The following is a 24,223-nucleotide window of genomic DNA, read 5'->3' as shown; positions in this document are numbered from 1 at the left end:
TTGGTTCAAAATGGTTCAAATGTCTCTGAGCACTACGGGACTTAACATCTGAGGTCATCAGTCCCCTAAAACTTAGAACTACTTAAACCTAACTAACCTAAGGACATCACACACATCCATGCCCGAGGCAGGATTCGAACCTGCGACCGTAGCGGTCGCGCGGTTCCGGACTGAAGCGCCTAGAACCGCACGACCACCACGGCCGGCTTTATGTTGGTAACGCCACGTAGTGCTCTGTATGAAAATCACTGACTGTGCTGTGTGGAGTCTGTGGCTGGTTGGACTCTTTGTTAGAATATTCGCTTCTGTAGTGTTGGCAGTTGGATGTGAACAGCACGTAGCGTTGGGCTGTTGGAGGCGAGCCTCCAGCAATGGTGGATGTGGAGAGAGAGAGAGAGAGATGCCAGAGTTTAGAGAGGTTACTATAACCGGACGATCTGGACCTGTGTCGCCGACTGGGGTGGCCGAGCGGTTCTAGGCGCTGGAGTGTGGAACCGCGTCACCGCTACGGTCGCAGGTTCGAATCTTGCCTCGGGCATGGAAGTGTGTGATGTCCTTAAGTTAGTTAGGTTTAAGTAGTTCTAAGTTCTAGGGGACTGATGACCTTAGAAGTTAAATCCCATAGTACTCAGAGCGGTTTTTTTGGACGTGTGTCCGCCAGAAAAAGGAAATTTGTAAAGATGGTTGTCATGAATTGATAGATATATATGATGACTTTTGAACATCATTAAGGTAAATGCATTGTTTGTTCTCTATCAAAATCTTTTATTTGCTAATTATGTCTATCAGTAGTTAGTGCCTTCAGTAGTTAGAATCTTTTATTTAGCTGGCAGTATTGGCGCTCGCTGTATTGCAGTAGTTCGAGTAACGAAGATTTTTGTGAGGTAACTGATTCATGAAAGGTATAGATTATTGTTACTCAGGGCCATTCTTTTGTAGGGATTATTGAAAGTAAGATTGGGTTGCGGTAAAAAATTTTGTGTCAGTTTAGTGATGATCAGAATAAGTAAAGAGAAAACTGCTTGCGTACGTTGAGTTTTGCTCAGCTGTTTGAAAATCAAATAACGTAGAAGTTTACCAGAACAGTAATTCATAATTTTTCTAAGGGGACGTCTCATACGGAGATACTTCGGCATCTCAAGTGGAAATCCATGCAGGGAAAACATTTGCCCGGAAGGCTACTGAAAAAATTTAGAGAACCCGTATTTGAAGCTGACTGCAGAATGGTCGCACTCCCGGCAATGTGCGTTTTGCTTAAGGACCAGGAAGGTGCGATAAGAGAAATAAGGGGCCGCGTGAAGGCATATACCGAGTCATTTCTCCCTCGTTCGATTTCCGGGTGGAACAACGAAGGTAATGACAAATAGTGATACTTAGTATCCTTTGCCACGTACCATCGTGTCTTGCGGTGTTTATATGTAGATGTCGATATGAATTTAAATACCCCCGTCGTGTTTTTCTGTCTGTGTTCGGGCTAATCTCAGGAACTACTCCAGAGATTTTGATAAAATTTTCACTAACGGATAGACAGATTGACCAGGCAGGTTTGTGGGCACAGGATATGGGCGTAAGGGCGGTTGACTGCAGCGACAGTCCTGTGCACGTCCTCTGTCCTTAGGCACTTAGGGCTGCAGATTCACTACTGTCCATTAAAATTGCTACACCACGTAGATGACGTGCTACAGACACGAAATTTAACCGACAGGAAGAAGATGCTGTGATATGCAAATTATTAGCTTTTCAGAGCAATCACACAAGTTTGGCGCTGGTGGTGACACCAACAACGTGCTGACATGAGGAAAGTTACTAACCGATTTCTCATACACAAACAGTAGTTGACCGGCGTTACCAGGTGAAACGTTGTTGTGATGTCTCGTGTAAGGAGGAGAAATGGGTACCATCACGTTTCCCACTTAGATAAATGTCGGATTGTAGCCTATCGCGATTGCGGTTTATCCTATCGCGACATTGCTGCTCGCGTTGGTCGAGATCCAATGACTGTTAGCAGAATATGGAATCGGTGGGTTCAGGAGGGTAATACGGAACGCCGTACTGGACGCCAACGGCCTCGTATCACTAGCAGTCGAGATGACAGGCATCTTATCCGCATGGCTGTAACGGATCGTACAGCCACGTCTCGATCCCTGAGTCAACAGATGGGGATGTTTGCAAGACAACAACCATGTGCACGAACATTTCGACGACGTTTGCAGCAGCATGGACTATCAGCTCGGAGACCATGGCTGCGGTTACCCTTGACGCTGCATCACAGAAAGGAGCGGCTGCAATGGTGTACTCAACGACGAACCTGGATACACGAATGTCAAAACGTCATTTTTTCGGATGAATCCAGGTTCTGTTTACAGCATCACGATGGTCGAATCCGTGTTTGGCGACATCGCGGTGGACGGACAATGGTAGCGTGTACTCGTCATCGCCATACTGGCGTATCTTCCGGCGTGATGGTATGGGGTGCCATTGGTTACACGTCTCGGTCACCTCTTGTTCGCATTGACTGCACTTTGAACAGTGGACGTTACATTTCAGATGTTTTACGACGCGTGGCACTACCCTTCATTCGATCCCTGCGAAACCCTACATTTCAGCAGGATAATGCACTACCTCATATTGCAGGTTCTGTACGGTCCTTTCTGGATACAGAAAATGTTCGACTGCTGCCCTGGCCAGCACATTCTCCAGATCTCTCACCAATTGAAAACGTCTGGTCAATGGTGGCCGAGCAACTGGCTCGTCAAATACGCCAGTCGCTACTCTTGATGAACTGTGGTATCGTGTTGAAGCTGCTTGGGCAGCTGTACCTCTACACGCCATCCAAGCACTGTTTGACTCAATACCCAGGCAAGGCCGTTATTACGGCCAGAGTTGTTTGTCTGGGTACTGATGTCTCAGGATCTATGCACCCAAGTTGCGTGGAAATGTAATCACATGTCAGTTCTAGTATAATATATTTATCCAAAGAATACCTGTTTATCATCTGCATTTCTTCTTGGTGTAGCAATTTTAATGGCCAGTAGTGTATTTTGTGAGATCTGGGCGGCACAGTTTAAAGGAGACAGTAACTGTCGGTGAAGCCTGCCGCAGATCGGCCGCTCACTACTGGCTGGCGGCGAGCTGTGTGGCGGAAGTGGCCGGCCAGCCTGCCGGCTTTCTAGAGGTGTGCGCGCTTCATTAGGTGTGGGCCGCGCAGCCTCCGTTACGAAACGAGCCAGCGCCCCGGGCACGTGGCGGGCGGCGCGCTTTCCAGCTCTTCCAGTTTTGCTGGTATTTCTCTCTCCCCGCTGCTCGCCGCTCCAGCCAGCCGCCACTTATTCTCTCCCACGGCCGCGCCGACCGTAGCCGCGGCCTTCCTCGTCGGTCTTGATCTTGACACCGCCTGCTCGCCGCATCAGCATACCACCATACTTCCGGTCTCCCTAATACCTATTCGTTCGTGAGATCGTAACTTGGATAATGAGGGTTTCCACTACGTGAACAGTCATGTTTAGGATCACTAACTGCAATTAATATTGAAGGTATTATTACGATAGTCACTCCAAAAGAAATGCACATTATTTTTTAAAAAAATACAGTTTTCATTCTGCATGTGCGAAAGTTTTAGTGTGTAAATACATCCTTCCCGCTTGTTTTCAAAATTAGTTCAACCTGTTCCCGTGAGTGGCGCCGTCACAGCATGTCTTCAAGATGGCTGCTACACTTGACCATAGACTTACTAAATAAAAATTAGACCGCGCATTGGCGCTAGTGTCGCGTCCCCATATTGAACGTGACAGAAGCCGCCATTCGCAGGGAAACAGTGCGTAAACAGGGTTCGTTCGTGTGCTACTTTTAATTGTAACAGTATAATGGAAGCAAAGACGAAGACGGAAACAATGTTACATTTCACAGGTGAGTCATTTCTGGTTGTTTGTTGCTTTCTATTACTTGTATATAGTATTTTCAAGGAGAAATAATACATCATGAGCGTTTGTTTTTGTTTAGGTTTCCCCTTACTAACGATTTTCTAAATCGGAAATGGATAGTTGCTACTCGGGGAGAGAAATTCCAATCAACAGCAAATCGTTTGCTGTGCTCTCTTCATTTTGAAGAGAATTGTTACATGGAAAATTATGTAAATAGACGTCAACTCAAGTACGATGCTACACCGACAGTATTTGGATTTCCAACTCACTTGAAAAAGGTATAGTGTCCTGGAAATCGTGCAGTACAGGCCTAGGTTAAATAGTGTGGAAATACTGTCAGTGTGTATAATTTTGAACGTTCCTCTTACAGGTTACCAAGGCAACCAAATATATATTAAGTATCAATCAGAGGTAGGTCGAATAATTGCGTTTAGATACCTAACGTGTGTTGTCAGGTGGTGATTATAATTCCTAAATGGTCAGATATTTGATCAAATGTTACAAAACTCAACCAATTTTAGAGGTGCTATCAGTGGCTCTGGCTCTGAGCACTATGGGACTTAACTTCTGAGGTCATCAGTCCCCTGAACTTAGAACTACTAAAACCTAACTAACCTAAGGATATCACACATATCCATGCCCAAGGCAGGATTCGAACCTGTGACAGTAGCAGCAGCAGCAGCGCGGTTCCGGAGTGAAGCGCCTAGAACCGCTCGGCCACAGCAGCCGGCTGCTATCAGCGTTAAAACCTAATGTGCGAATGAAATTCCTACCGTATTTAAAGTGATATGGGTTATTACAATTAATCATAGCAAAATTCGAGTGTAGGCAATACTGTGCTAAACAAAAGCAAGTGTACAAAATGTACCCAGTAGTCGACAAAAAGAAAACAGGGCCTGACAAGAAAATTACGTGAATTAAATAATAATCGTACTGTCTGCTACTTTAAAGGTTTCATGTAATTATCTAATGCAATATAACTCGATGTAAACTCGCTCCACCTTGTCAGGAAAGAGCCTTACATTCTTAAATTTCGCGCCTCTATGCAGACGTATTTCGGAAATTAGGAAACTTCATTTATTTAAGTATACTTTTAAAATAGACTCGAATACCCAGTACTTTTTTAAACAAGCATGCGTTTAATTTGTGCTTCAATTTGCTCTTGTTGCGTCTCATATACGTCAAACCACAACCCCAGTACCAAGATTCATCCCTGCAAATGGCGGCTATCACCTGCTTCAATTGGGGGACAGTTGCCTCGCTTCTCCGTTACGGCGTGGTAGGGGCTTGCACTTGACGCTCGTCAGAAGCAACGTGCAGTCATGGAACTCCTGTGCTGCTGGCTAAATGTGTGTTTGTGTGTATTCCGTGTGTAGAGTTGTCAACTAAATCTTTCGTTTTGTTTTTCACTTCACCTAGTGCTTCACGCACGAATACCTGGAAAATGTGCTCGTGGACGACACTTGCACATGCAAGCGGATATCGGACAGAAACTGCCTTTACTAAAAAAAATCACACCCCAATAACTTTTGTAACGAACTATTTTTAGGCGCTTCACTCCGGAACCGCGGTGCTGCTACGGTCGCAGGTTCGAATCCTGCCTCGGGCATGGATATGTGTAATGTCCTTAGGTTAGTTAGATTTAAGTAGTTCTAAGTCTAGGGGACTGGTGACCTCAGATGTTAAGTCGCATAGTGCTTAGAGCCGTTTGAGCCAACTTTTTTTAGCACTGAAAAAAAACGAAAATTGTATATGTGTTTTATTTCACGCCACTTACGATGTAGGTGCGATGTGAAACGTGGACGATAAATAGTTTAGACAAGAAGAGAATAGAAGCTTTCGAAATGTGGTGCTACAGAAGAATCCTTAGGATTAGATGGGTAGATCACATAACTAATGAGGAAGTACTGAATAGGATTGGGGACAAGAGGAGCTTGTGGCACAACTTGACTAGAAGAAGGGATCGGTTGGTAGGACATGTTCTGAGACATCGAGCGATCACCAATTTAGTATTGGAGGGGAGCGTGGAGGGTAAAAATCGTAGAGGGAGACCAAGAGATGGATACACTAAGCAGATTCAGAAGGATGTAGGCTGCAGTAGGTACTGAGAGATGAAGAAGCTTGCACAGGATAGAGTAGCATGGAGAGCTGCATCAAACCAGTCTCAGGACTGAAGACAACAACAACAACCTACGATCTGTGAACCAGACAAAACGAAACGCGAAAGGTAATGTAAAAACGCATTTTTAGCAGCAGCAAAGGCCGATTTTAAATAAATTTAATAATTGTAAAAAAAACTACTAATACTATGACCACGCAAATGAAGAATACTTTTCGTTATTTCACCAGTAAGCCCCCCCCTCCCCCCCCCCCTCTCCTGCCCATACGTCGGATTCCTTAAACAATTGACCTCACATGTATACAATAGCGTCAGACGTCTAATACTTTACAAACGTTTACGAAGTCATAACTCTTGCACCATGTGGCGTACAGTCATATAAGTTTTCGGGTTGTAATGATGCAAATCAGGAATTCATAGTATCTACACTGACAGAATTCTTAAAATCTCCAGTAGTGTGTCTAGCTAAGGATAATTTTTAATTCACTCACCAAGTCACACAACTCTGCTCAGCAGTGTTTACGACAGCTTGCCAGGTGTAAGGCCTGTACACCACTCTTCCTGACACTGCTACGGACTGCTTTTGTTTTTGTTTAGCTCGGCCCATATAATGAACTGTCCCGTGCGCGGCTCTACTGACTTCGTTAAGAATATCTCAAAAGCATCCAAAATTCGGTACTCAGAACTTTCATAAAAACGGTAAGTACCAATTGTTCAGAGCAGTATACAATTACGAATACAGTGTGAACGTCTATATAAGGACTATAATTGTATTTAGAAAGTGCAAACACAGCCAGATAATTACGGACTAGAAACGCTTGTCAGTACTTTAATAGTTACGTCTAAGTCTTAAAGACATAAATTGTTTAGGACGAATAGACAGGAACTCACTTGACATTTGTCTAAATCAGGATAGTAATCTGTGTCTAATCTATTATAGTTCAAATGGCTTTGAGCACTATGGGACTCAACTGCTGTGGTCATTAGTCCCCTAGAACTTAGAACTACTTAAACCTAACTAACCTAAGGACATCACACACATCCATGCCCGAGGCAGGATTCGAATCTGCGACCGTAGCAGTCGCACGGTTCCGGACCGCACGCCTAGAACCGCGAGGCCACCGCGGCCGGCTATTAGAGTTCTGTTTTCATTAAGCCAGTGTGCTCTATGAATTCAAGACAAAATTTGGAATTAATTAGTTAGTTATAACCTTTCAATAATTCATGTTCTAAAACAGTCATGACAAACTATAATTTGTTGTTTTCGCTAGACGTTATTTCTCGCACTTACGCTCTGTAAATCAAATCACACGCAATGGCGTAACACTCAATCGAAATATTACTGTTGAAGTAACTACAGCTTATTGACGTAAATACGTTAAGATCGTAAGTAAATATTTTCTTTAATGTGAGTTCCAAGTTTACCCTTTTGCGTTTATGATACTTAAATCGCGTTGGTATATCGATTGACTGGTTTTATTATTTCACAAAGTCCTGACAACACCAGAGGTAACTATCTCGCAACAGTTTATTCCGAGATATTACGAACATACTGAAGCAGCTCGCCCGGCAAGCCGTTCGGTCTAACGCGCTGCTTCCCGAGCGAGAAGGCATGCCGGTCCCCCGCACGAATCCGCCCGGCGGATTAGTGTCGAGGTCCGGTGTGCCGGCCAGCCTGTGGATGGTTCTTAAGGCGATTTTCCATCTGCCTCGGAGAATTCGGGCTGGTTCCCCTTCTTCCTCCTTAGTTACTCTATGTCGGCGAGTGCTGCGCAAACACTGTCTCCACGTTCGCGTATACCATAATTACTCTACCACACATACATTGGGGGTACACTCGTCTGGAATGAGAAGTTCCCAGTGAGTGTTGGGGTGTGTGTGTGGGGGGGGGAGAAGGGGAATCCACTGGGGGCCGAAGTGCAATATAATCCTGATTCGTTGTGGGGCGGTGGTGGGGGTGAGTGGTTTGCTGCAACGTGTTGTGGGGTTGTGTACCACTGAGGGCTACAGCGGGGACGACGCCTCTCCGTCGTTTATAGGTCTCCAGTTCAATACATACATACATGCTGAAGTGACATAACCTCATGAATACTTTTCCCTTAAAGATCAAGTTATTTAACAAAATGTAAGCCATCAATCTATTATAACACTTTCAGGTGTTAATCATTAGGCTTTAATATCATTGAGTTGCTCTTATTTCTTTTTAATAGTTATAAATTCTGTTCTCGTTTCTTCTCAAAGCCTTACCAATATATTTTAGACGAATTAGCTTTGTATCAGTTCGATAACAGAAACCAACTCTCACATAATTCAATATAAGGACGCTAACTTCTTGAATTACTGGTTCAAGTACTATAATTAGGATTATGAACATGTCATGTCATGACTTACTAAGTGAGTAGTGACAGTGAAGTCGATAGTTCCCTTTTAATACAGAAATAAATAAAAATCAAAACTCAAAATTGCTTTTGGCTTCCACTTTTCTCTCCTTTTTTTTTGCTTTTTTAAACATTTATTGTTTTTTATTTAGAAGCAACTTTCAGAAACAGTACCTTTATAGCAGTGTCCAATGCCGCTGAGACCTCAGCTGGTACTCATTGCAGCTATTCACTATATCAGTGATCCAAATGATAAACTGTACGTCACTTAGTTGTCTTACAGCCCTCCGAGCAGATCTCCCACCATAGACAACAAGAATTATGTAACCGCCTGTGCTACAATACCATGAAATTTAACGACAAATTTAATATTGCCTCCCTCATTCAAAACCATCGGCATTCGACATTTTAATGTCAGATCCTGAATAAAATTAACCCAAGCTTAATGTTTTCTACGCCTGAACTCCCATAATTGTCCACATGACTTCAGCTCCGTCGTCAAGATATCGACCATTAACAACGAAGTTACGAACATCAGTCACACCGCCTGATCCCATTCAGTTCCAAATTGTAGTGTAGCATTGGTCGCTCATTCACTGCTCTTTGGCGTCGCCCTGGCTACTTGGCAAGGAAAAGGCAATTTCACCCTGTGAAGGGTGCCCCGATTACTGACTGTACGTCAATAACTATCGATTACATACAAACATTACTGCAACATAATCATACAACACAATAAACGCATTCTACAAAAAAAAATTAAGCTTAATTGTAATACATAATAAGAGAAGGCGAACAGAGAAACCGTGACCCTCCAATAAAAATATTCTGGCGCAACACGAAGTACATTCAGTGGTATATGTGGATACTGTCTCCTGGTGTAACGCGAATAGAGTTAGTAGTACGGAGTAGTAAATGAAAACGTCATGCGTAATGCTGAAGTTAAACTGTGTGACCATAGTAAACCATAAACATTTCTACTTTCATTATTTTGTTCGAGTTTTTAGTGAGAAAAAGTTGCGAATAGGTTTGAAAATACACTACTAGCCATTAAAATTGCTACACCACGAAGATGACGTGCTACAGACGCGAAATTTAACTGACAGGCAGAAGATGCTGTGATATGCAAATGATTAGCTTTTCAGAGCATTCAAACAAGGTTGGCGCCGGTGGCGACACGTACAACGTGCTGACATGAGGAAAGTTTCCAACCGATTTCTCACACACAAACAGCAGTTGACCGGCGTTGCCTGGTGAAACGTTGTTGTGATGCCTCGTGTAAGGAGGAGAAATGCGTACCATCACGTTTACGACTTTGATAAAGGTCGGGTTATAGCCTATCGCGATAGCAGTTCCTCGTATCGCGACATTGCTGCTCGCGTTGGTCGAGATGCATGACTGTAACGGATCGTGCAGCCACGTCTCGACCCCTGAGTCAACAGATGGGAACGTTTGCAAGACAACAACCATCTGCACGAACAGTTCGACGACGTTTGCAGCAGGATGGACTATCAGCTCGGAGACCATGGCTGCGGTTACCCTTGACGCTGCATCACAGAAAGGAGTCCCTGCGATGGTGTACTCAACGACGAACCTGGGTGCACGAATGGCAAAACGTCATTTTTTCGGATGAATCCCGGTTCTGTTTACAGCATCATGATGGCCGTATCCGTGCTTGGCAACATCGCAGTGAACACACATTGGAAGCGTGTATTCGTCATCGCGATACTGGCGTATCACCCGGCGTGAGGATATGGGGTGCCATTGGTTACATGTCTCGGTCACCTCTTGTTTGCATTGATGGCACTTTGGACAGTGGACGTTACATTTCAGATGTATTACCACCCGTGGCACTACGCTTCATTCGATGCCTGCGCAACCCTGCATTTCAGCAGGATAATGCATGACCATGGCTGCGGCCCATCCTGGATACAGAAAGTGTTCGACTGCTGCCCTGGCCAGCACATTCTCCAGATCTCTAACCAATTGAAAACGTGTGGTCAATGGTGGCCAAGCAACTGGCTCTCACAATACGCCAGTCACTACTCTTGATGAACTGTGGTATCGTGTTGAAGCTGCATGGGAAGCTGCACATGTACACGCTATCCAAGCTCTGTTTGACTCATTGCTCAGTCGTGTCAAGGCCGTTATTACGGCCAGGGGTGGTTGTTCTGGGTACAGATTTCTCAGGATCTATGCACCTAAATTGCGTGAAAATGAAATCACATGTCAGTGCTAGTATAATATATTTGTCCAATGAATACCCGTTTATCATCTGCATTTCTTCTTGGTGTAGCAATTTTAATGGCCAGTAGTGCATGTATAAGTTTTTTGGGAATAGGTAAGTAGACTCATTCTCAAATACTGGATAAATATAGTCTCGGTAACGAACGCGTGTGAGTTATACTGCCGCAAGGGATATGCAGTGATTATACTTCTTAATGAGTAGGTTTTGACAGTTTTTTAAACTAGGTGAGTAATTATATGAAGTACTGAAAATCTACTCTTTTGCTCCCCCGGAAGCCGTTGGATGGGAAACCTGCAAGTGGGAGCGTTTTAGTCGCTCAGTAATACGGGTCATCCAGTGCTCATGCAAGGTCAGACGGCTTTTTCACACTGAAAATCCAGATCGCGTGAACGTTGCCGGTGCGGACGCGGGACTTCATTATGCATTCCGGTTTTCTCACATTCTGTAGAGCTGTTAATCAAAACTTTCGAATCACATTTTTGCACGACTACATGGCGCAGCTGCTCACTACGTAGCACAGAAAGCTGCCGGCTGTCCGGGTTACAGCGGATTCCAGCGGCTGTGATTAAAAAACCACATACAACACGAAATACAGGTATCTTCACCGGAATCTGCTATTTATCGTATTTACTAAACATGCTAAATGCCTCTTTTGAAAGCAGATTGCATTACCTACGCTTGAATAACCAGAACTATTTATAACCTATAGGCACAGTGACAAAAATGTAAATTAAATAGCTAACATGTACATATTCCAGGCCACTGATGATGCCTTGCAGAAAATAAAGGCGAAACGCATATGGCACTAAAATTGTGTTTTATTCTGTTGCTGTCAGATGTTCCATAAATAAAAATTGTCAATATAGCGTTTATGTGTTGTTAGAGTGTGCAGGGCAAAATTCGCTTGATTATGCCGGTGTTTTGGCTCTTCTCAGGAAAAAGTAAATGGAAAAGGAAAACAAAAAAATAGACGATTATTTCACGATAGTGAATTGAAAGAATTGTGATACGAAACACAGTGTCTTATGGGTGTAATTTGCAAACAAATTATTTTCCGGTTATTAAAGCGTAGGTAATGCAATCGGCTTTCAAATGAGGCGATTAGCATGTTTAGTAAATACGATAAATAGCAGATTCCGGTTAAGATATCTGTATTTCGCGTTATCTGTGGTCTAGCAGCTCAGCGCGTATCTGGAAACCGAGTAGTTGGGGGATGGAATTCCGGTCGAAACACGGAAGTTTTCAGTGTGCCTTTAACAGAGCGTTTAGTTTTCAATGATGTGACGAGTCGCCAAGAACGACGCGGGGTTCTGATTCCACGTGGAACCGTAGGTACCCGACTGGATAACTGGGATCATTTATTTATTATCGTATCAGAAACATACATGTTATACAAAGTTATTATCATATTACCATTGCCACATTTAATCCATTTTCTGTTAGTTGATAAAGTTCATCTTCTCCGTAGGAGGCTGAACACAGTCAGAATTGAAGCATATGATGTACTACCTGACCTTCTCCACAGTCATAATGAATATCGTGTTAATCAGTGAAGTCCCATCTTATCAAATTCTTTTTTCTCCCATCTCCAGGTCCCAGTCTATTCAAGGTCTTGCAAGTCGTACATTTCTCACCATAGACAGAAGGTGAAGTTTCTGAAACTCTTTTCAGCCACAGGGAAGGAAGATTGTAGCCCTCCATACCTATTTTCTTCAGCAGCGGCTTCAAGAGCCGTCAGTATTCTAAGGAACTCTTCCCTGACTTCAGTCGTTGCGGGCACGGTTCGTGGCCATACAGAGGATATGTTCCCTTGTGCTCCACTTTCTTTCTTTCCTCATTCGCAGATGTTTCTCTTCGAACAGTAGGTGGTGCTATTCCTGCGAGGTGGTACGGCCATTCGATTGAAGTGGATTTCAAGTAACCTGTTTACAGAAACCGGTTTACAAACTTGTTTTCAATTGTACAACCTGTTATGATTCTGCAGGTCCCATTGAGAGCTATGTCCACCCATTTGGCATGTGTTGAATCATACCAAACAGGACATGCGATTGCTTGTGATCAGGACAACGAAAGCATCTACATCTACATGGATACTCTGCAAATCACATTTAAGTGCCTCGCAGAGGGTCCATCGAACCACCTTTACAATTCTCTATTATTCCAATCGCCTATAGCGCGCGGAAAGAATGAATCCCTATATCTTTCCGTAAAAGCTCTGATTTCCCTTATTTTATAGTGGTATTCGTTCCCCCCAATGTAGGTTGGTGTCAACAAAATATTCTCGCATTCGGGGGAGAAAGTTGGTGATTGGAATTTCGTGAGAAGGTTTAGGCGCAACGAAAAACGCCTTTCTTTTAATGACGTCCAGCCCAAATCCTGTATCATTTCTGTGAGACTCTCTCCTATATTTCGTGATAATACAAAACGTTCTGCCTTTCTTGGAGCTTTTTCGATGTAATCTGTCAGTCTTATATGGTAAGGATCCCACACCACGCAACAGTATTCTAAAAGAGGACGGGCAAGCGTAGTGTAGACAGTCTCCTTAGTAGATCTGTTACATTTTCTGAGAGTCCTGCCAATAAAACGCAGTCTTTGTTTAGCCTTCCCCACAACATTTTCTGTGTATTCCTTCCGATTTAAGTTTTTCGTAAGTGTAATACTTAGGTATTTAGTTGAATTTACTGCTTTTAGATGAGACTGCTGGAAGGTACGGTGTTTATGCAGAATGGTGCTCCACCCCATATTGCTAGACGCGTGAAAGATGTCTTGTGCGCGTCGTTTGGTGATGATCGTGTGCTGAGCTGCCACTTTCGTCATGCTTGGCCTCCCAGGTCCCCTGACCTCAGTCCGTGCGATTATTGGCTTTGGGGTTACCTGAAGTCGCCAGTGTATCGTGGTCGACCGACATCTCTAGGGATGCTGAAAGACAACATCCGACGGCAATGCCTCACCATAATTCCGGACGTGCTTTACAGTGCTGTTCACAACATTATTCCTCGACTACAGCTATTGTTGAGGAATAATGGTGGACACATTGAGCATTAACTGTAATGAACATCATCTTTGCTTTGTCTTACTTTGTTATGCAAATTGTTGCTATTCTGATCATAAGAAGCGCCATCTGCCGGACATTTTTGAACGTTTGTATTTTTTTGGTTCTAATAAAACCTCATGTAATTCCAAGCATGTGTGTCAATTTGTACCTCTCTATCTACATTATCTCGTGATTTATTCAGTTTTCAAATTTATACTGACTTTTTGATCACCCGGTACATAAATGAGCTGCCGGACAGGATGAACAGCAATTAACGGTTGTTTGCTGATTGTGCTGTGTAGGGGAAAGTGTCGTGGCTGAGTGACCATAGGAGGATACAAGATGACTTGCATAAAATTTCTGTTTGGTATGATGAATGGCAGCTAGCTCTAAACGTAGAAAAACGGAAGTAAATGCAGATGAGCAGGAAAAATTATCGCGTAATGTTCGAATACTGCATTAGTAGTGTGTTACTTGGCACATTCAGATCGACTGAAAATCTCAGCATAAAGTTGCAAAGTTATGTGAAATGGAGCGATCATGTTAGGATTGTGGGCCGGCCAGCGTGGGCGTGCGGTTCTAGGCGCTACAGTTTGGAACTGCGAGACCGCTACGGTCACAGGTTCGAATCCTGCCTCGGGCATGGATGTGTGTGATGCCCTTAGGTTAGTTAGGTTTAATTAGTTCTAAGTTCTAGGCGACTGATGCCCTCAGAAGTTAAGTCGCATAGTGCTCAGAGCCATTTGAACCATTTTAGGATTGTGGTGGGGAAGGCGAATGGTCGACTTCAGTTTACTGGAAAAACTATACGAAAATGTGGTTCGTCTGTGGATGAGACCGCATATAGAACACTGGTGTGACCCATTCTTGAGTACTGTCCGAGTGTTTGCGATCCCCATCAGGTCTGATGAAAGGAAGACATCGAAGGAATTGCGAGGAGGGGTGCTGTTAACGGTAGGTTGGAAAAACACAGAAGTTATTACGGAGATGCTTCGGGAAATCAGATGGCAATCGCTGGAGGGAAGGCGACGTACTTTTCGAAGAACACTATTGAGCAAATGTCGAGAACCGACATCTGAAGCTGATTCCAGAATATCACGTACCCTCTCAACCCGTTTCGTTTTATTTCGTTTCCTCCTCACTTTCTCGGCACTTCATTAATTTTGTCAGACTATGTACTTCATCATCATCAAAATGGTTCAAATGGCTCTGAGCACCATGGGACTTAACATCTGAGGTCATCAGTCCCCTGGAACTTAGAACTACTTATACCTAACTAACCTAAGGACATCACACACATCCATGCCCGAGGCAGGATTCGAACCTGTGACCGCAGCGGTCGCGCGGTTGCAGACTGTAGCGCCTCGGACCGCTCGACCACACCGGCCGGCTCATCATCATCATCATCATCAACATCAGTTTTCTGCTGTATTAGGAGGCCCTTTGCCTGTCCATTTTCTACGATCCATTGCTTCTTTCTTAAGGCTGCTGTATGTTGTACCGTCCATCACGTCATCCAGTATGTGAAATCTCTTCTTTCCTCGCTTCCTTTTCGCTTCTACATAACCTTCTAAAAGTGTTTTTATCAATCCATCATTCTTTCTTAAAATATGCCAAAAATTACGAACAACTTCAGTTGGAAAGACCACATAGATAATATTGTGGGGAAGGCGAACCAAAAGTTGCGTTTCATTGGTAGGACACTTAGAAGATGCAACAAGTCCACTAAAGAGACAGCTGACACTACACTCGTTCGTCCTCTGTTAGAATATTGCTGTGCGGTGTGGGATCCTTACCAGCTGGGATTGACGGAGGACATCGAAAGGGTGCAATAAAGGGCAGCTCGTTTTGTATTATCACGTAATAGGGGAGAGAGTGTGGCAGATATGATACACGAGTTGGGATGGAAGTCATTAAAGCAAAGAAGTTTTTCGTCGCGGCGAGATCTATTTACGAAATTTCAGTCACCAACTTTCTCTTCCGAATGCGAAAATTTTTTGTTGAGCCCAACCTACATAGGTAGGAATGATGATCAAAATAAAATAAAATAAGAGAAATCAGAGCTCGAACAGAAAGGTTTAGGTGTTCGTTTTTCCCGCGCGCTGTTCGGGAGTGGAATGGTAGACAGATAGTATTATTGTGGTTCGATGAACCCTCTGCCAAGCACTTAAATGTGAATTGCAGAGTAGTCATGTAGATGTAGATCCAATTCCATTTTCTTCTTTTTATTACATGTAGTAACACTCTTTTCTTTCCCACTCTTCTCAGTACCTCTTTATTTTGTACTTTCTGCTCTCACTTTAACTGAGGCTTTTAGATTAAGATATAATGAGTTCACAAGTCTTCTGCTTTCCAGTCCACTCTCTTTTCCCTCATTATAGTCGCCAGCTTGTTCCAAACCACATGGTCAAATGCCTTTTCTAGACCGATGAAGCACATAAATAGGTCTCTTCCTTTTTCAATAATGTTTTCTCCCAAGATTCGTAGGAGCCCTATTGCATCTCTGGTGCCTGTATTCCGTCAAAAACCAAACTGCTCCTCGCCAAAATTCTCCTCCATTACTTTTTCAAGGCTCTTGTTAATTATTCTTAACATCACTTTGGCTGCATGTGAAATGAGGCTGACTGTCCTGTGCTCACTGCATTTCTTGGTTCCTTGGTTTTTCGGTAATAGAATCATTACTGCTGTCAGAAAGTCCTCAGGCCATTCACCACTGTCATATATTTTATTACATAACTCAATATTTCTCTTATTCCATCTTGGTTCAAGCATTTTTAATGGAAACTATGTATTTAGCAGTTTTGAAACGTGTGTGTAAAATAGCGTGTGAGCCATTCTCGTTTAGAAGCGTGTTCCGGAATAAAACTCTAACCGGTTACATGTACATGAGTACTGTGAAAGCCACTGCGTGCGGTGGAGGGTACCAGTATTATCCCCTCCTGTCAGCTCCCCTCCCCCCACCCCGTCCCCCTCACCGCCTAATCCATTCACGGACGGTACGCGGAAAGAATGTCGGTGCCTCTACATGATGGCCAGAATTTCTCTTTTTTTATTTTGATGTTGCAACCTTGTTGGAGCTTGATGTTGTGCAAGATTATTCTGGTTTTCGTTCATCGTATTGATTCGGTCTCACGTTTGTCGTAGTCGTAACGGTCGCTTTCTATTGCGTTTTTGGCTATCGACTTAGAGTCGGTCTTCGTTCCACAGGTTTCGTAGTGACCTGCCTAGTTTAGTGTCCGGCTACGATACAACTTTCCTCTCTGCGATCATTTGAAATTCAGGAGGTCTGAAAGGTACACAGCTTATATCTTAGGAAGACAAGACTTCGCATAATTATGGAGACTTCTGACTATAAACACTCACCTTGTTTGGCTGTGGTGGACGTTTTCCAGTTGTGACTTGTCCAGATACTGCGACATTTGTACATGTTAGAACAACCTGTTCTCCAGGCGAGCTATTTTAAGGCGGTCATAACGAAACCGATCCGAAAATTGTTTTCGGCATTTAATGAGAAGTGACCCTCAGCTTAGATTCTTTACAAAACGGAATTCCCATTTTCAAAACAGGTAGGGTTTCACCAAGCTCAATGTTTACGACGTCGTATCTCCTGCATTATGTGTCGTACAATGATGTAATTTTGCAGCCACATTCAGTTGTACCTGTAGATATTGTCTGCAAAATGAGCTGCCGATAGAGTTAGTTGTAAAGAAGTAAAAAAATTGAAACGTTGTGCGTGATGCTGAAGCTGTACTGCATGGACAGAGAAATTGTAGTAAGCGATGAACATTTTTTCTTTGAGGACATCATGAGGCGTGTCAGCAAGAAAAAGTTTTATAAAGGTCTGAAATTGTGTGTAAAGTGTGTCAAAAGTTACTAAGTGCTCCTATTCTCAAATACTAAATGCAAACAGCCTGGGTAATTTGCGTGGCGTTATTTACGCTGCCTCAAATCGAATACTAATTTCAGCTTTTAACGTGGGATTATACCTCTTAATGAGTAGTGTGAAATTGCTGTCGCTGCGTATGGTGCTCGCATCTGACACGATTTTTTACGGACATGACCACCCTGACGGATTCCGCCTCACTTACTGTGTACCGAAATTCGGTCTAAGCTCTCGCAAGTACTCTCTCTGATCAAATTGTATCCACATACGTATTAGTGGACGTTCTGACGTTCTCATTCTTTCCAAAGGTGTTCCACTAGGTTCACATGGGGACTCTGGGCAGGTCGGTCGATTTTAGGAATTTTAATTGTCTTTGAAACCAATGCTTCAGAGATGCTACTTTATGACTCGGTCCATTTTTATGATGGTACAGTCATCGTCTCCGAACTGATCCTCTATAGTACGCAGGACACAGTGCTGTTCAAATGGCTCTAAGCACTATGGGACTAAACATCTGAGGTAATCAGTCCCCTACACTTGGAACTACTTAAACCTGACTAACCTAAGGACATCACGCACATCCGTGCCCGTGGCAGGATTCGAACCTGCGACCGTAGCAGCAGCGCGGTTCCGTACTTAAGCGCCTAGAACCGCTCGGCACAGTACTGTAAAATGTGTTCAAATCCTTCGGCGTTTAGAGTGGTGCTGGCACCATCCTTAACCTCGAGGAACACCTCCATACCGCAACACCACCTCCTTCGTAGTTCACAGTTAACACTACACATGATGGCCGGTGACGTTCTCCAGACATTCCCAAACTCTCACCGTTCCATCTGATTGCCACAGGGTACAGCGTGAATCACCTCTCCAAATCACTCGTTTCCGATCACCCACTGTTCAGTGGCGTCACTCATTTTACATCACTTCAGAGTCGCTTAGCACTGAGTACCGAAATGTACGGGTCATGAGTAGCTGCTCGATCATCGTACCTCATTCCTTTTAACGAACAGTCATTGTGCTTGTTTGACTGCTGATACTACACTGAAGCCCACGAGAGATTCCTGCCGCTGACATTACACGACGCGTGCCTGCTCTAGGTGTCGATGTGGTTGTTCCTTCGTGTTTCCACTTCACACTATCATCCCCAAAAGTCGACTTCGGCAGCTCTAGAACGCTTGAAATGTCCCTGAAGTACTTCTTACTGAGATGACATCCAATGGCCAGTCCAATGCGCTCTCCTGGGCGATTCATTGCTACTGCTTCTCTACCGACAGCACGATACTCCCCGCCTCCTTTTGCACAGAAGAGCCAAATAAACTGGTATACCTGCCTAATATCGTTTCGGATCCCCTCGAACACGCTGAAGTGCTGCAACACGACGTGGCACGGACTCGACTAATATCTGAAGTAGTGCTGGGGAGGGGGAGGGGAGGGGGGGAACGGACACCATGAATCCTGCAGGGCTGCCCATAAATCCGTACGAGGGGGTGGAGATCCCTTCTAAACAGCACGTTCCACTGCATCCCAAGTATGCTCAGTAATGTTCATGTCTGGAGAGTGTGGTGGCCAGCGGAAGTGTTTAAACTCAGAAGAGCGTTCCTAGAGTCACTCTGTAGCTATTCTGGACGTGTGGGGGTGTAGCATTGTCCTGCTGAAATTATCCAAGTCCGTAGGAATGCACAGTGGACGTGAATGGATACATGTAATCAGACAGGATGCTTACGTACGTCGTACCTGTCAGAGTCGTATCTAGACGTGTCAGGGGTCCCCTATCACTCCAACTGCACACACGCCGCACCATTACGGAGCCTCCACCAGCTTGAATAGTCCCCTGCTGACAGGCAGGGTCCATGGATTCATGAGGTTATCTCTATACCCGTACACGTCCATCCGCTCGATACAATTTGAAACGAAACACGTCCGACTAGGCAACATGTTTCCAGTCATCAACAGTCCAATGTCGGTGTTGACGGGCCCAGGCTAGGCGTAAAGTTTTGTGTCGTGCAGACATCAAGGGTACTTTTTCCGGCCGCTGAGATGTCGGAGCTTTGATGTTTAACTGGATACCGCATTCGTGATATTCACGGTACACTCGTGAAATGGTCGTACGGGAAAATCCCCACTTCATCGCTACCTCGGAAATGCTGTGTCCCATCGCTTGTGCGCCGGCTGTAACATCACGTTCTCTAACTCGTGTAACTCTTGATACCCTGCCAGTGTAACAGCAGTAACAGATCTAAAAACTGCGTCAGACACTTGTTGTCATATTCGGTGTTGCCGACCGCAGCGCCGTATTCTGCCTGTTTACGTATCTCTGTGTCTGAATACGCATGCTTATACCAGTTTCTTTAGCGCTTCAGTGTATAAAGGCAGCTGCGCCTCTCGTGTCATTGTTGTTGTTGTGGTCTTCAGTCCAGAGACTGGTTTGATGCAGCTCTCCATGCTACTCTATCCTGGGCAAGATTCTTCATCTCCCAGTACCTACTACAATCTACACCCTTCTGAATCTGTTAAGTGAATTCATCTCTTGGTCTCCCTCTACGATTTTTACCTTCCACGCTGACCTCCAATACTAAATTGGTCATCCCTTGATGCCTCAGAATATGTCCGACCAACCGATCCCTTCTTCTAGTCAAGCTGTGCCACAAATTTCTCTTCTCCCCAGTCCTGTTCAATACCTCCTCATTAGTTATGTGATCTACCCATCTAATCTTCAGGATTCTTCTGTAGCACCCTATTTCGAAAGTTTCTATTCTCTTCTTGTCTAAACTATTTATCGTCCGCATTTCACTTCCATACATGGCATAAATAGCAATTCCTTATTTCATAGGGGTGTCCGGATAATGTTGATCAGATAGTGTATATGAAAACCATGTAACACAATAAGAAATTATCAGCAGTAATGTCTACCTACAACGTGAAAAGACTTTAAAATTGGAAGCATCGTTATATCGTAATGAACCTGGTTTACAGGTTGCCTTTCTTTTCATTTTGTTCGTAGATATTGTTTCTAATATTGGTAACTGTGGTGCGGTGTTTTCGCTTAAAATTATGTTCGTATTCTTTCTGTGCCTTGTAGGGTGATCTTGAGATGATCATTACTGACTAGACGTGTTTATCAAATCAAAATCCCTCCCTGCCAGAGACTGGTATAAACATTACAACTTCAAGCATCGTAATGGCATGTACCTCCATCGTGACGATGTCACACTTCATCACTGCAGGTATGAGTTGTCGCGACCGAATTTCTGAGTGCTGACGCGCGCTCGGGTGAAACGGCGGAGAAAGTGCCAGAAGTTCGAAGGTCCGCTTCCGATCAGCGAGCGCGGCGCTTCGGCCACGCCCCCTATCAGGGAGCAGCGAGTGCTGATTGGAGCTGTGCTTCCGCGTTATAGAGACGGCGCTGCAAATTGACAGGGGCGGCGATCGGGACCCGGCACGTTTCTCTCGCTAGGAATGTGAGGGATCAGAGGCCAGCCGGGGCGCTATTGCAGCTGCGCGCTGCGTCGCCGGCCTCCTGAATTGCTAACTAAATGTCTCGTTTGCGTGGCTGCCTGCCCCGGGGTACGTGTCTGACGTAATGTGGGACCACTTGTTAACTGCGCCACAGCGGGCTCCTGACTATCAAATACAACCACACACACACACACACACACACACACACACACACACACACACACACACACACAGGCGCTTCAGTCCGGAACCGCACTGCTGCTACGGTCGTAGGCTCGAATCCTGCCTCGGGCATGGATGTGTGTGATGTCGTTAGGTTTAATTAGTTCTAAGTTCTAGGGGACTGATGACCTCAGATGTTAAGTTCCATATTGCTGAGAGCCATTTGAACTGTATGCTATATTTTGCACCGTTCCAACCTAGGCGTTCTAAAACCACTTTTAGAGTGCTGCAGCAGTGTTTACACTCCAGAAGGCACGAGGACCAGATAGAATGTGAGACCTGAGCTTCTCCTGGCGTAAACTATGTTCAAAGTACTTACGGGCATTCAGCCAGGTTGAATTTTCGACAACTGCCGATATTTCGGCGGATGCACACTCCGCCATTTTCAAGGCTTAACTGCAACGACCAGACGAAGTGCAGAAAACACGAGAGCTCGGTTCTGCGAGTCTAACAGAAAAGATAACACACACCTAAACAAAAGCCACCATAGATGAACGAAGTCAGAGCTATCGATAGTAAGAAACTATGGACTGGTAGTTGAGGAAACGTTAACTCTGTCCCTATGTTTTTTAACAAGTGAAAGAGCAGGATTAAATGGAATATTTCGAGTGACAAAATTGCATGTTGTAGACACCAGCAGCTGAACTTCGTCTAAAACTAACGAAGATTTATAAGGAGTTTACTCCATTTACATAAATAAGATTTGGGTTATTGAATTATGTCTGGGTCCTATTTCACTTGAACATGATCCTAGTGGAGAAAGTTTTAAAACTGCAACCACATATGTCAACCATTACGTCATTCCATTGTTCCTTTACCTGACTAGAATAACTAGGCGATGGTCGATACGTCTTACACAATTAGTATATTTCAGCTACGTGGCAATGTCTAAGTGAGGAGTACGTTCGTACAATGCATAAGCTAAACGAAACATTTTTTTGCCTTTTTTCCACATTCGTATAACACAAAAATATACGCTTCATGTCCAAAATGCATCTGCACACAAATGCATGAGCTGCCCTCAAGTATTCTGATACTGCTTTAGCGGTGAACAGATTACATATGTAATTTTATTTATGTTAGAAATAGAGTTATGTCTGTTGAAGTTATTTAATTGGTCTTGACGCAGCCGCTGGACTAAGACATTTTCATTTATTAGTGTCTATGGCTTCTGAAGAAGGCTATATAGCAGAAACAATAATCAAAATTTAAAATAAACATAATTTAGTGCAACTATGGGCTGTTTTTCATTCGAGACAATTTGTAACGGTTGCTGCTGTTGCTGCCATGATGAAAATAATGACTTTCGAAATGTGGTTCTTACAGAAGAATGCTGAAGAGGTACTGAGGAGGTACTGAATATAATTGGGAAGAAGAGAAATTTGTGGCACAACTTGACTAGAAGAAGGGATCAGTTGGTAGGACATGTTCTGAGGCATTAAGGGATCACCAATTTAGTACTGGAGTGCAGCGTGGAGGGTAAAAATTGTAGAGAGAGAGCAAGAGATGAATACACTAAGCAGATTCAGAAGGATGTAGGTTGCAGTAAGTACTGGGAGATGAAGAAAGCTTGCACAGGTAAGAGTAGAATGGAGAGCTGCATCAAACCAGTCTCTGGACTGAACACGACAACAACAGTTCCAATCCATCTCCAACCTAAGCAAACTAAAGAAACCACCGCTGCACCGGCGAGTGTATTTTCGTCCGGCACAATCTTCATTGTCTTTTCGTGAGATACATCGTATCTAGCAATACGTTAGTTGACTGAGCTAAGGCCGATGCTGTCGGAATGTGACAGTAGACCACATCGTAGTGCACGACACCTCTCTTGCAGTGCCCGCTACCGGACAAAAATTCATTTAACGAATATTCACAGCTAAATAACTTAGTGTTGAGTAACGAACACCTTTGCAGCTGTGTGGTTACTTTTATTTAAAAAGCAGAAATGCTTTCGTAAACTTAGTTATGTCATGAAGTCAATTACACTATGCTTCTGGAGTACAACTGATATTAAACTTTGCGATATTAAATCCTGCAGAAGGCCGCAACGCTGCCCTGTACTCCCGTCTATATTAGTGTGCTGCTACGTGATTTTTAGAATGGAGTGTAAGTCTAGGAGACGAATGCGCATGTCCGTGACGCTTTCAGGCTTACTAAAGCAAGCCGCGCGGGATTAGCCGAGCGGTCTAGGGCGCTGCAGTCTTGGACTGTGCGGCTGGTCCTGGCGGAGGTTAGTGTCCTCCCTCGGGTATGGGTGTGTGTGTTTGTCCTTAGGATAATTTAGCTAAAGTACTGTGTAAGCTTAGTGACTGATAACCTTAGCAGTTAAGTCCCATAAGATTCCACATTTTTTTTTTTTTTTTTTTTTTTTTTTTTTTTTTTTTTTACTAAAGCAATTTGTGACGAAATGCGTTGCTCTTCTTCGGATCTTTTTTTCCACTATCAGTCCTACCTGGTAAGGGCCCAAGCCTGAGAAACGGAAGTAATCTGTCGAACGAGAATTTCGAAATGTACCTCCTTCCTTGACGGATTAAACCCCCTGAGGTTTCCTCCGGTCTGGTATCTCCCTTCCATGAAAGACCACGTTTTCCCAGGCAAGCACATAAGAATGATTTGCAGCTGTCGAACTCGATGGCCGTAAAAATGTGGGAATTCTAGTAGCGTTGTGTGCACGGATAGTTGGTGTTGTATTTTCTCTGCATTGGTGACACGTGAAACGAGGCGGGCACAGAAAGCTCGAATAGGAGGCGGTAGGTGGTCGCCCGGCGTGTAAGATGAGACGCGAGGTCCCTGAATGAAAGTGCTCCTCCGAGAGTTTCTCTGGCAGAAATCGGACACGGTACGGCGGGGTGGCGCGCCTACAGGACTGGACGGGACGCCCGCCCAGCCGTCCCTCTCCGGCCATCCATTATCGGCTGTCAGCGACCGGCTGCGTGACGCCGCTTAACAGATCTCGGCAGCGTCGT

The 24,223-nt window shown here is 44.2% G+C and overlaps 1 protein-coding gene across 6 annotated transcripts in view; it reads left to right on the top strand.

Annotated features, from left to right (window-relative positions):
- LOC126278363 (uncharacterized) overlaps positions 1 to 24,223 on the top strand; it is an 830,119-nt gene that overhangs the window by 623,748 nt on the left and 182,148 nt on the right. The window contains exon 1 of one of the 6 annotated variants that reach the window (XM_049978431.1): positions 3,886 to 3,906. The exons of the other annotated variants lie outside the window; for them this stretch is intronic. The gene's annotated coding sequence lies outside the window, so the exon portion shown is untranslated. Of the gene's footprint in view, positions 1 to 3,885; positions 3,907 to 24,223 lie in introns of those variants that run through there. 6 annotated transcript variants of the gene reach the window in all.

Source organism: Schistocerca gregaria, chromosome 6 (assembly GCF_023897955.1).
Source record: "Schistocerca gregaria isolate iqSchGreg1 chromosome 6, iqSchGreg1.2, whole genome shotgun sequence".
Lineage (NCBI taxonomy): Eukaryota > Metazoa > Arthropoda > Insecta > Orthoptera > Acrididae > Schistocerca > Schistocerca gregaria.
Note: the sequence above shows the minus strand (reverse complement) of the source record. Positions and strands in the feature narration are given on the sequence as shown.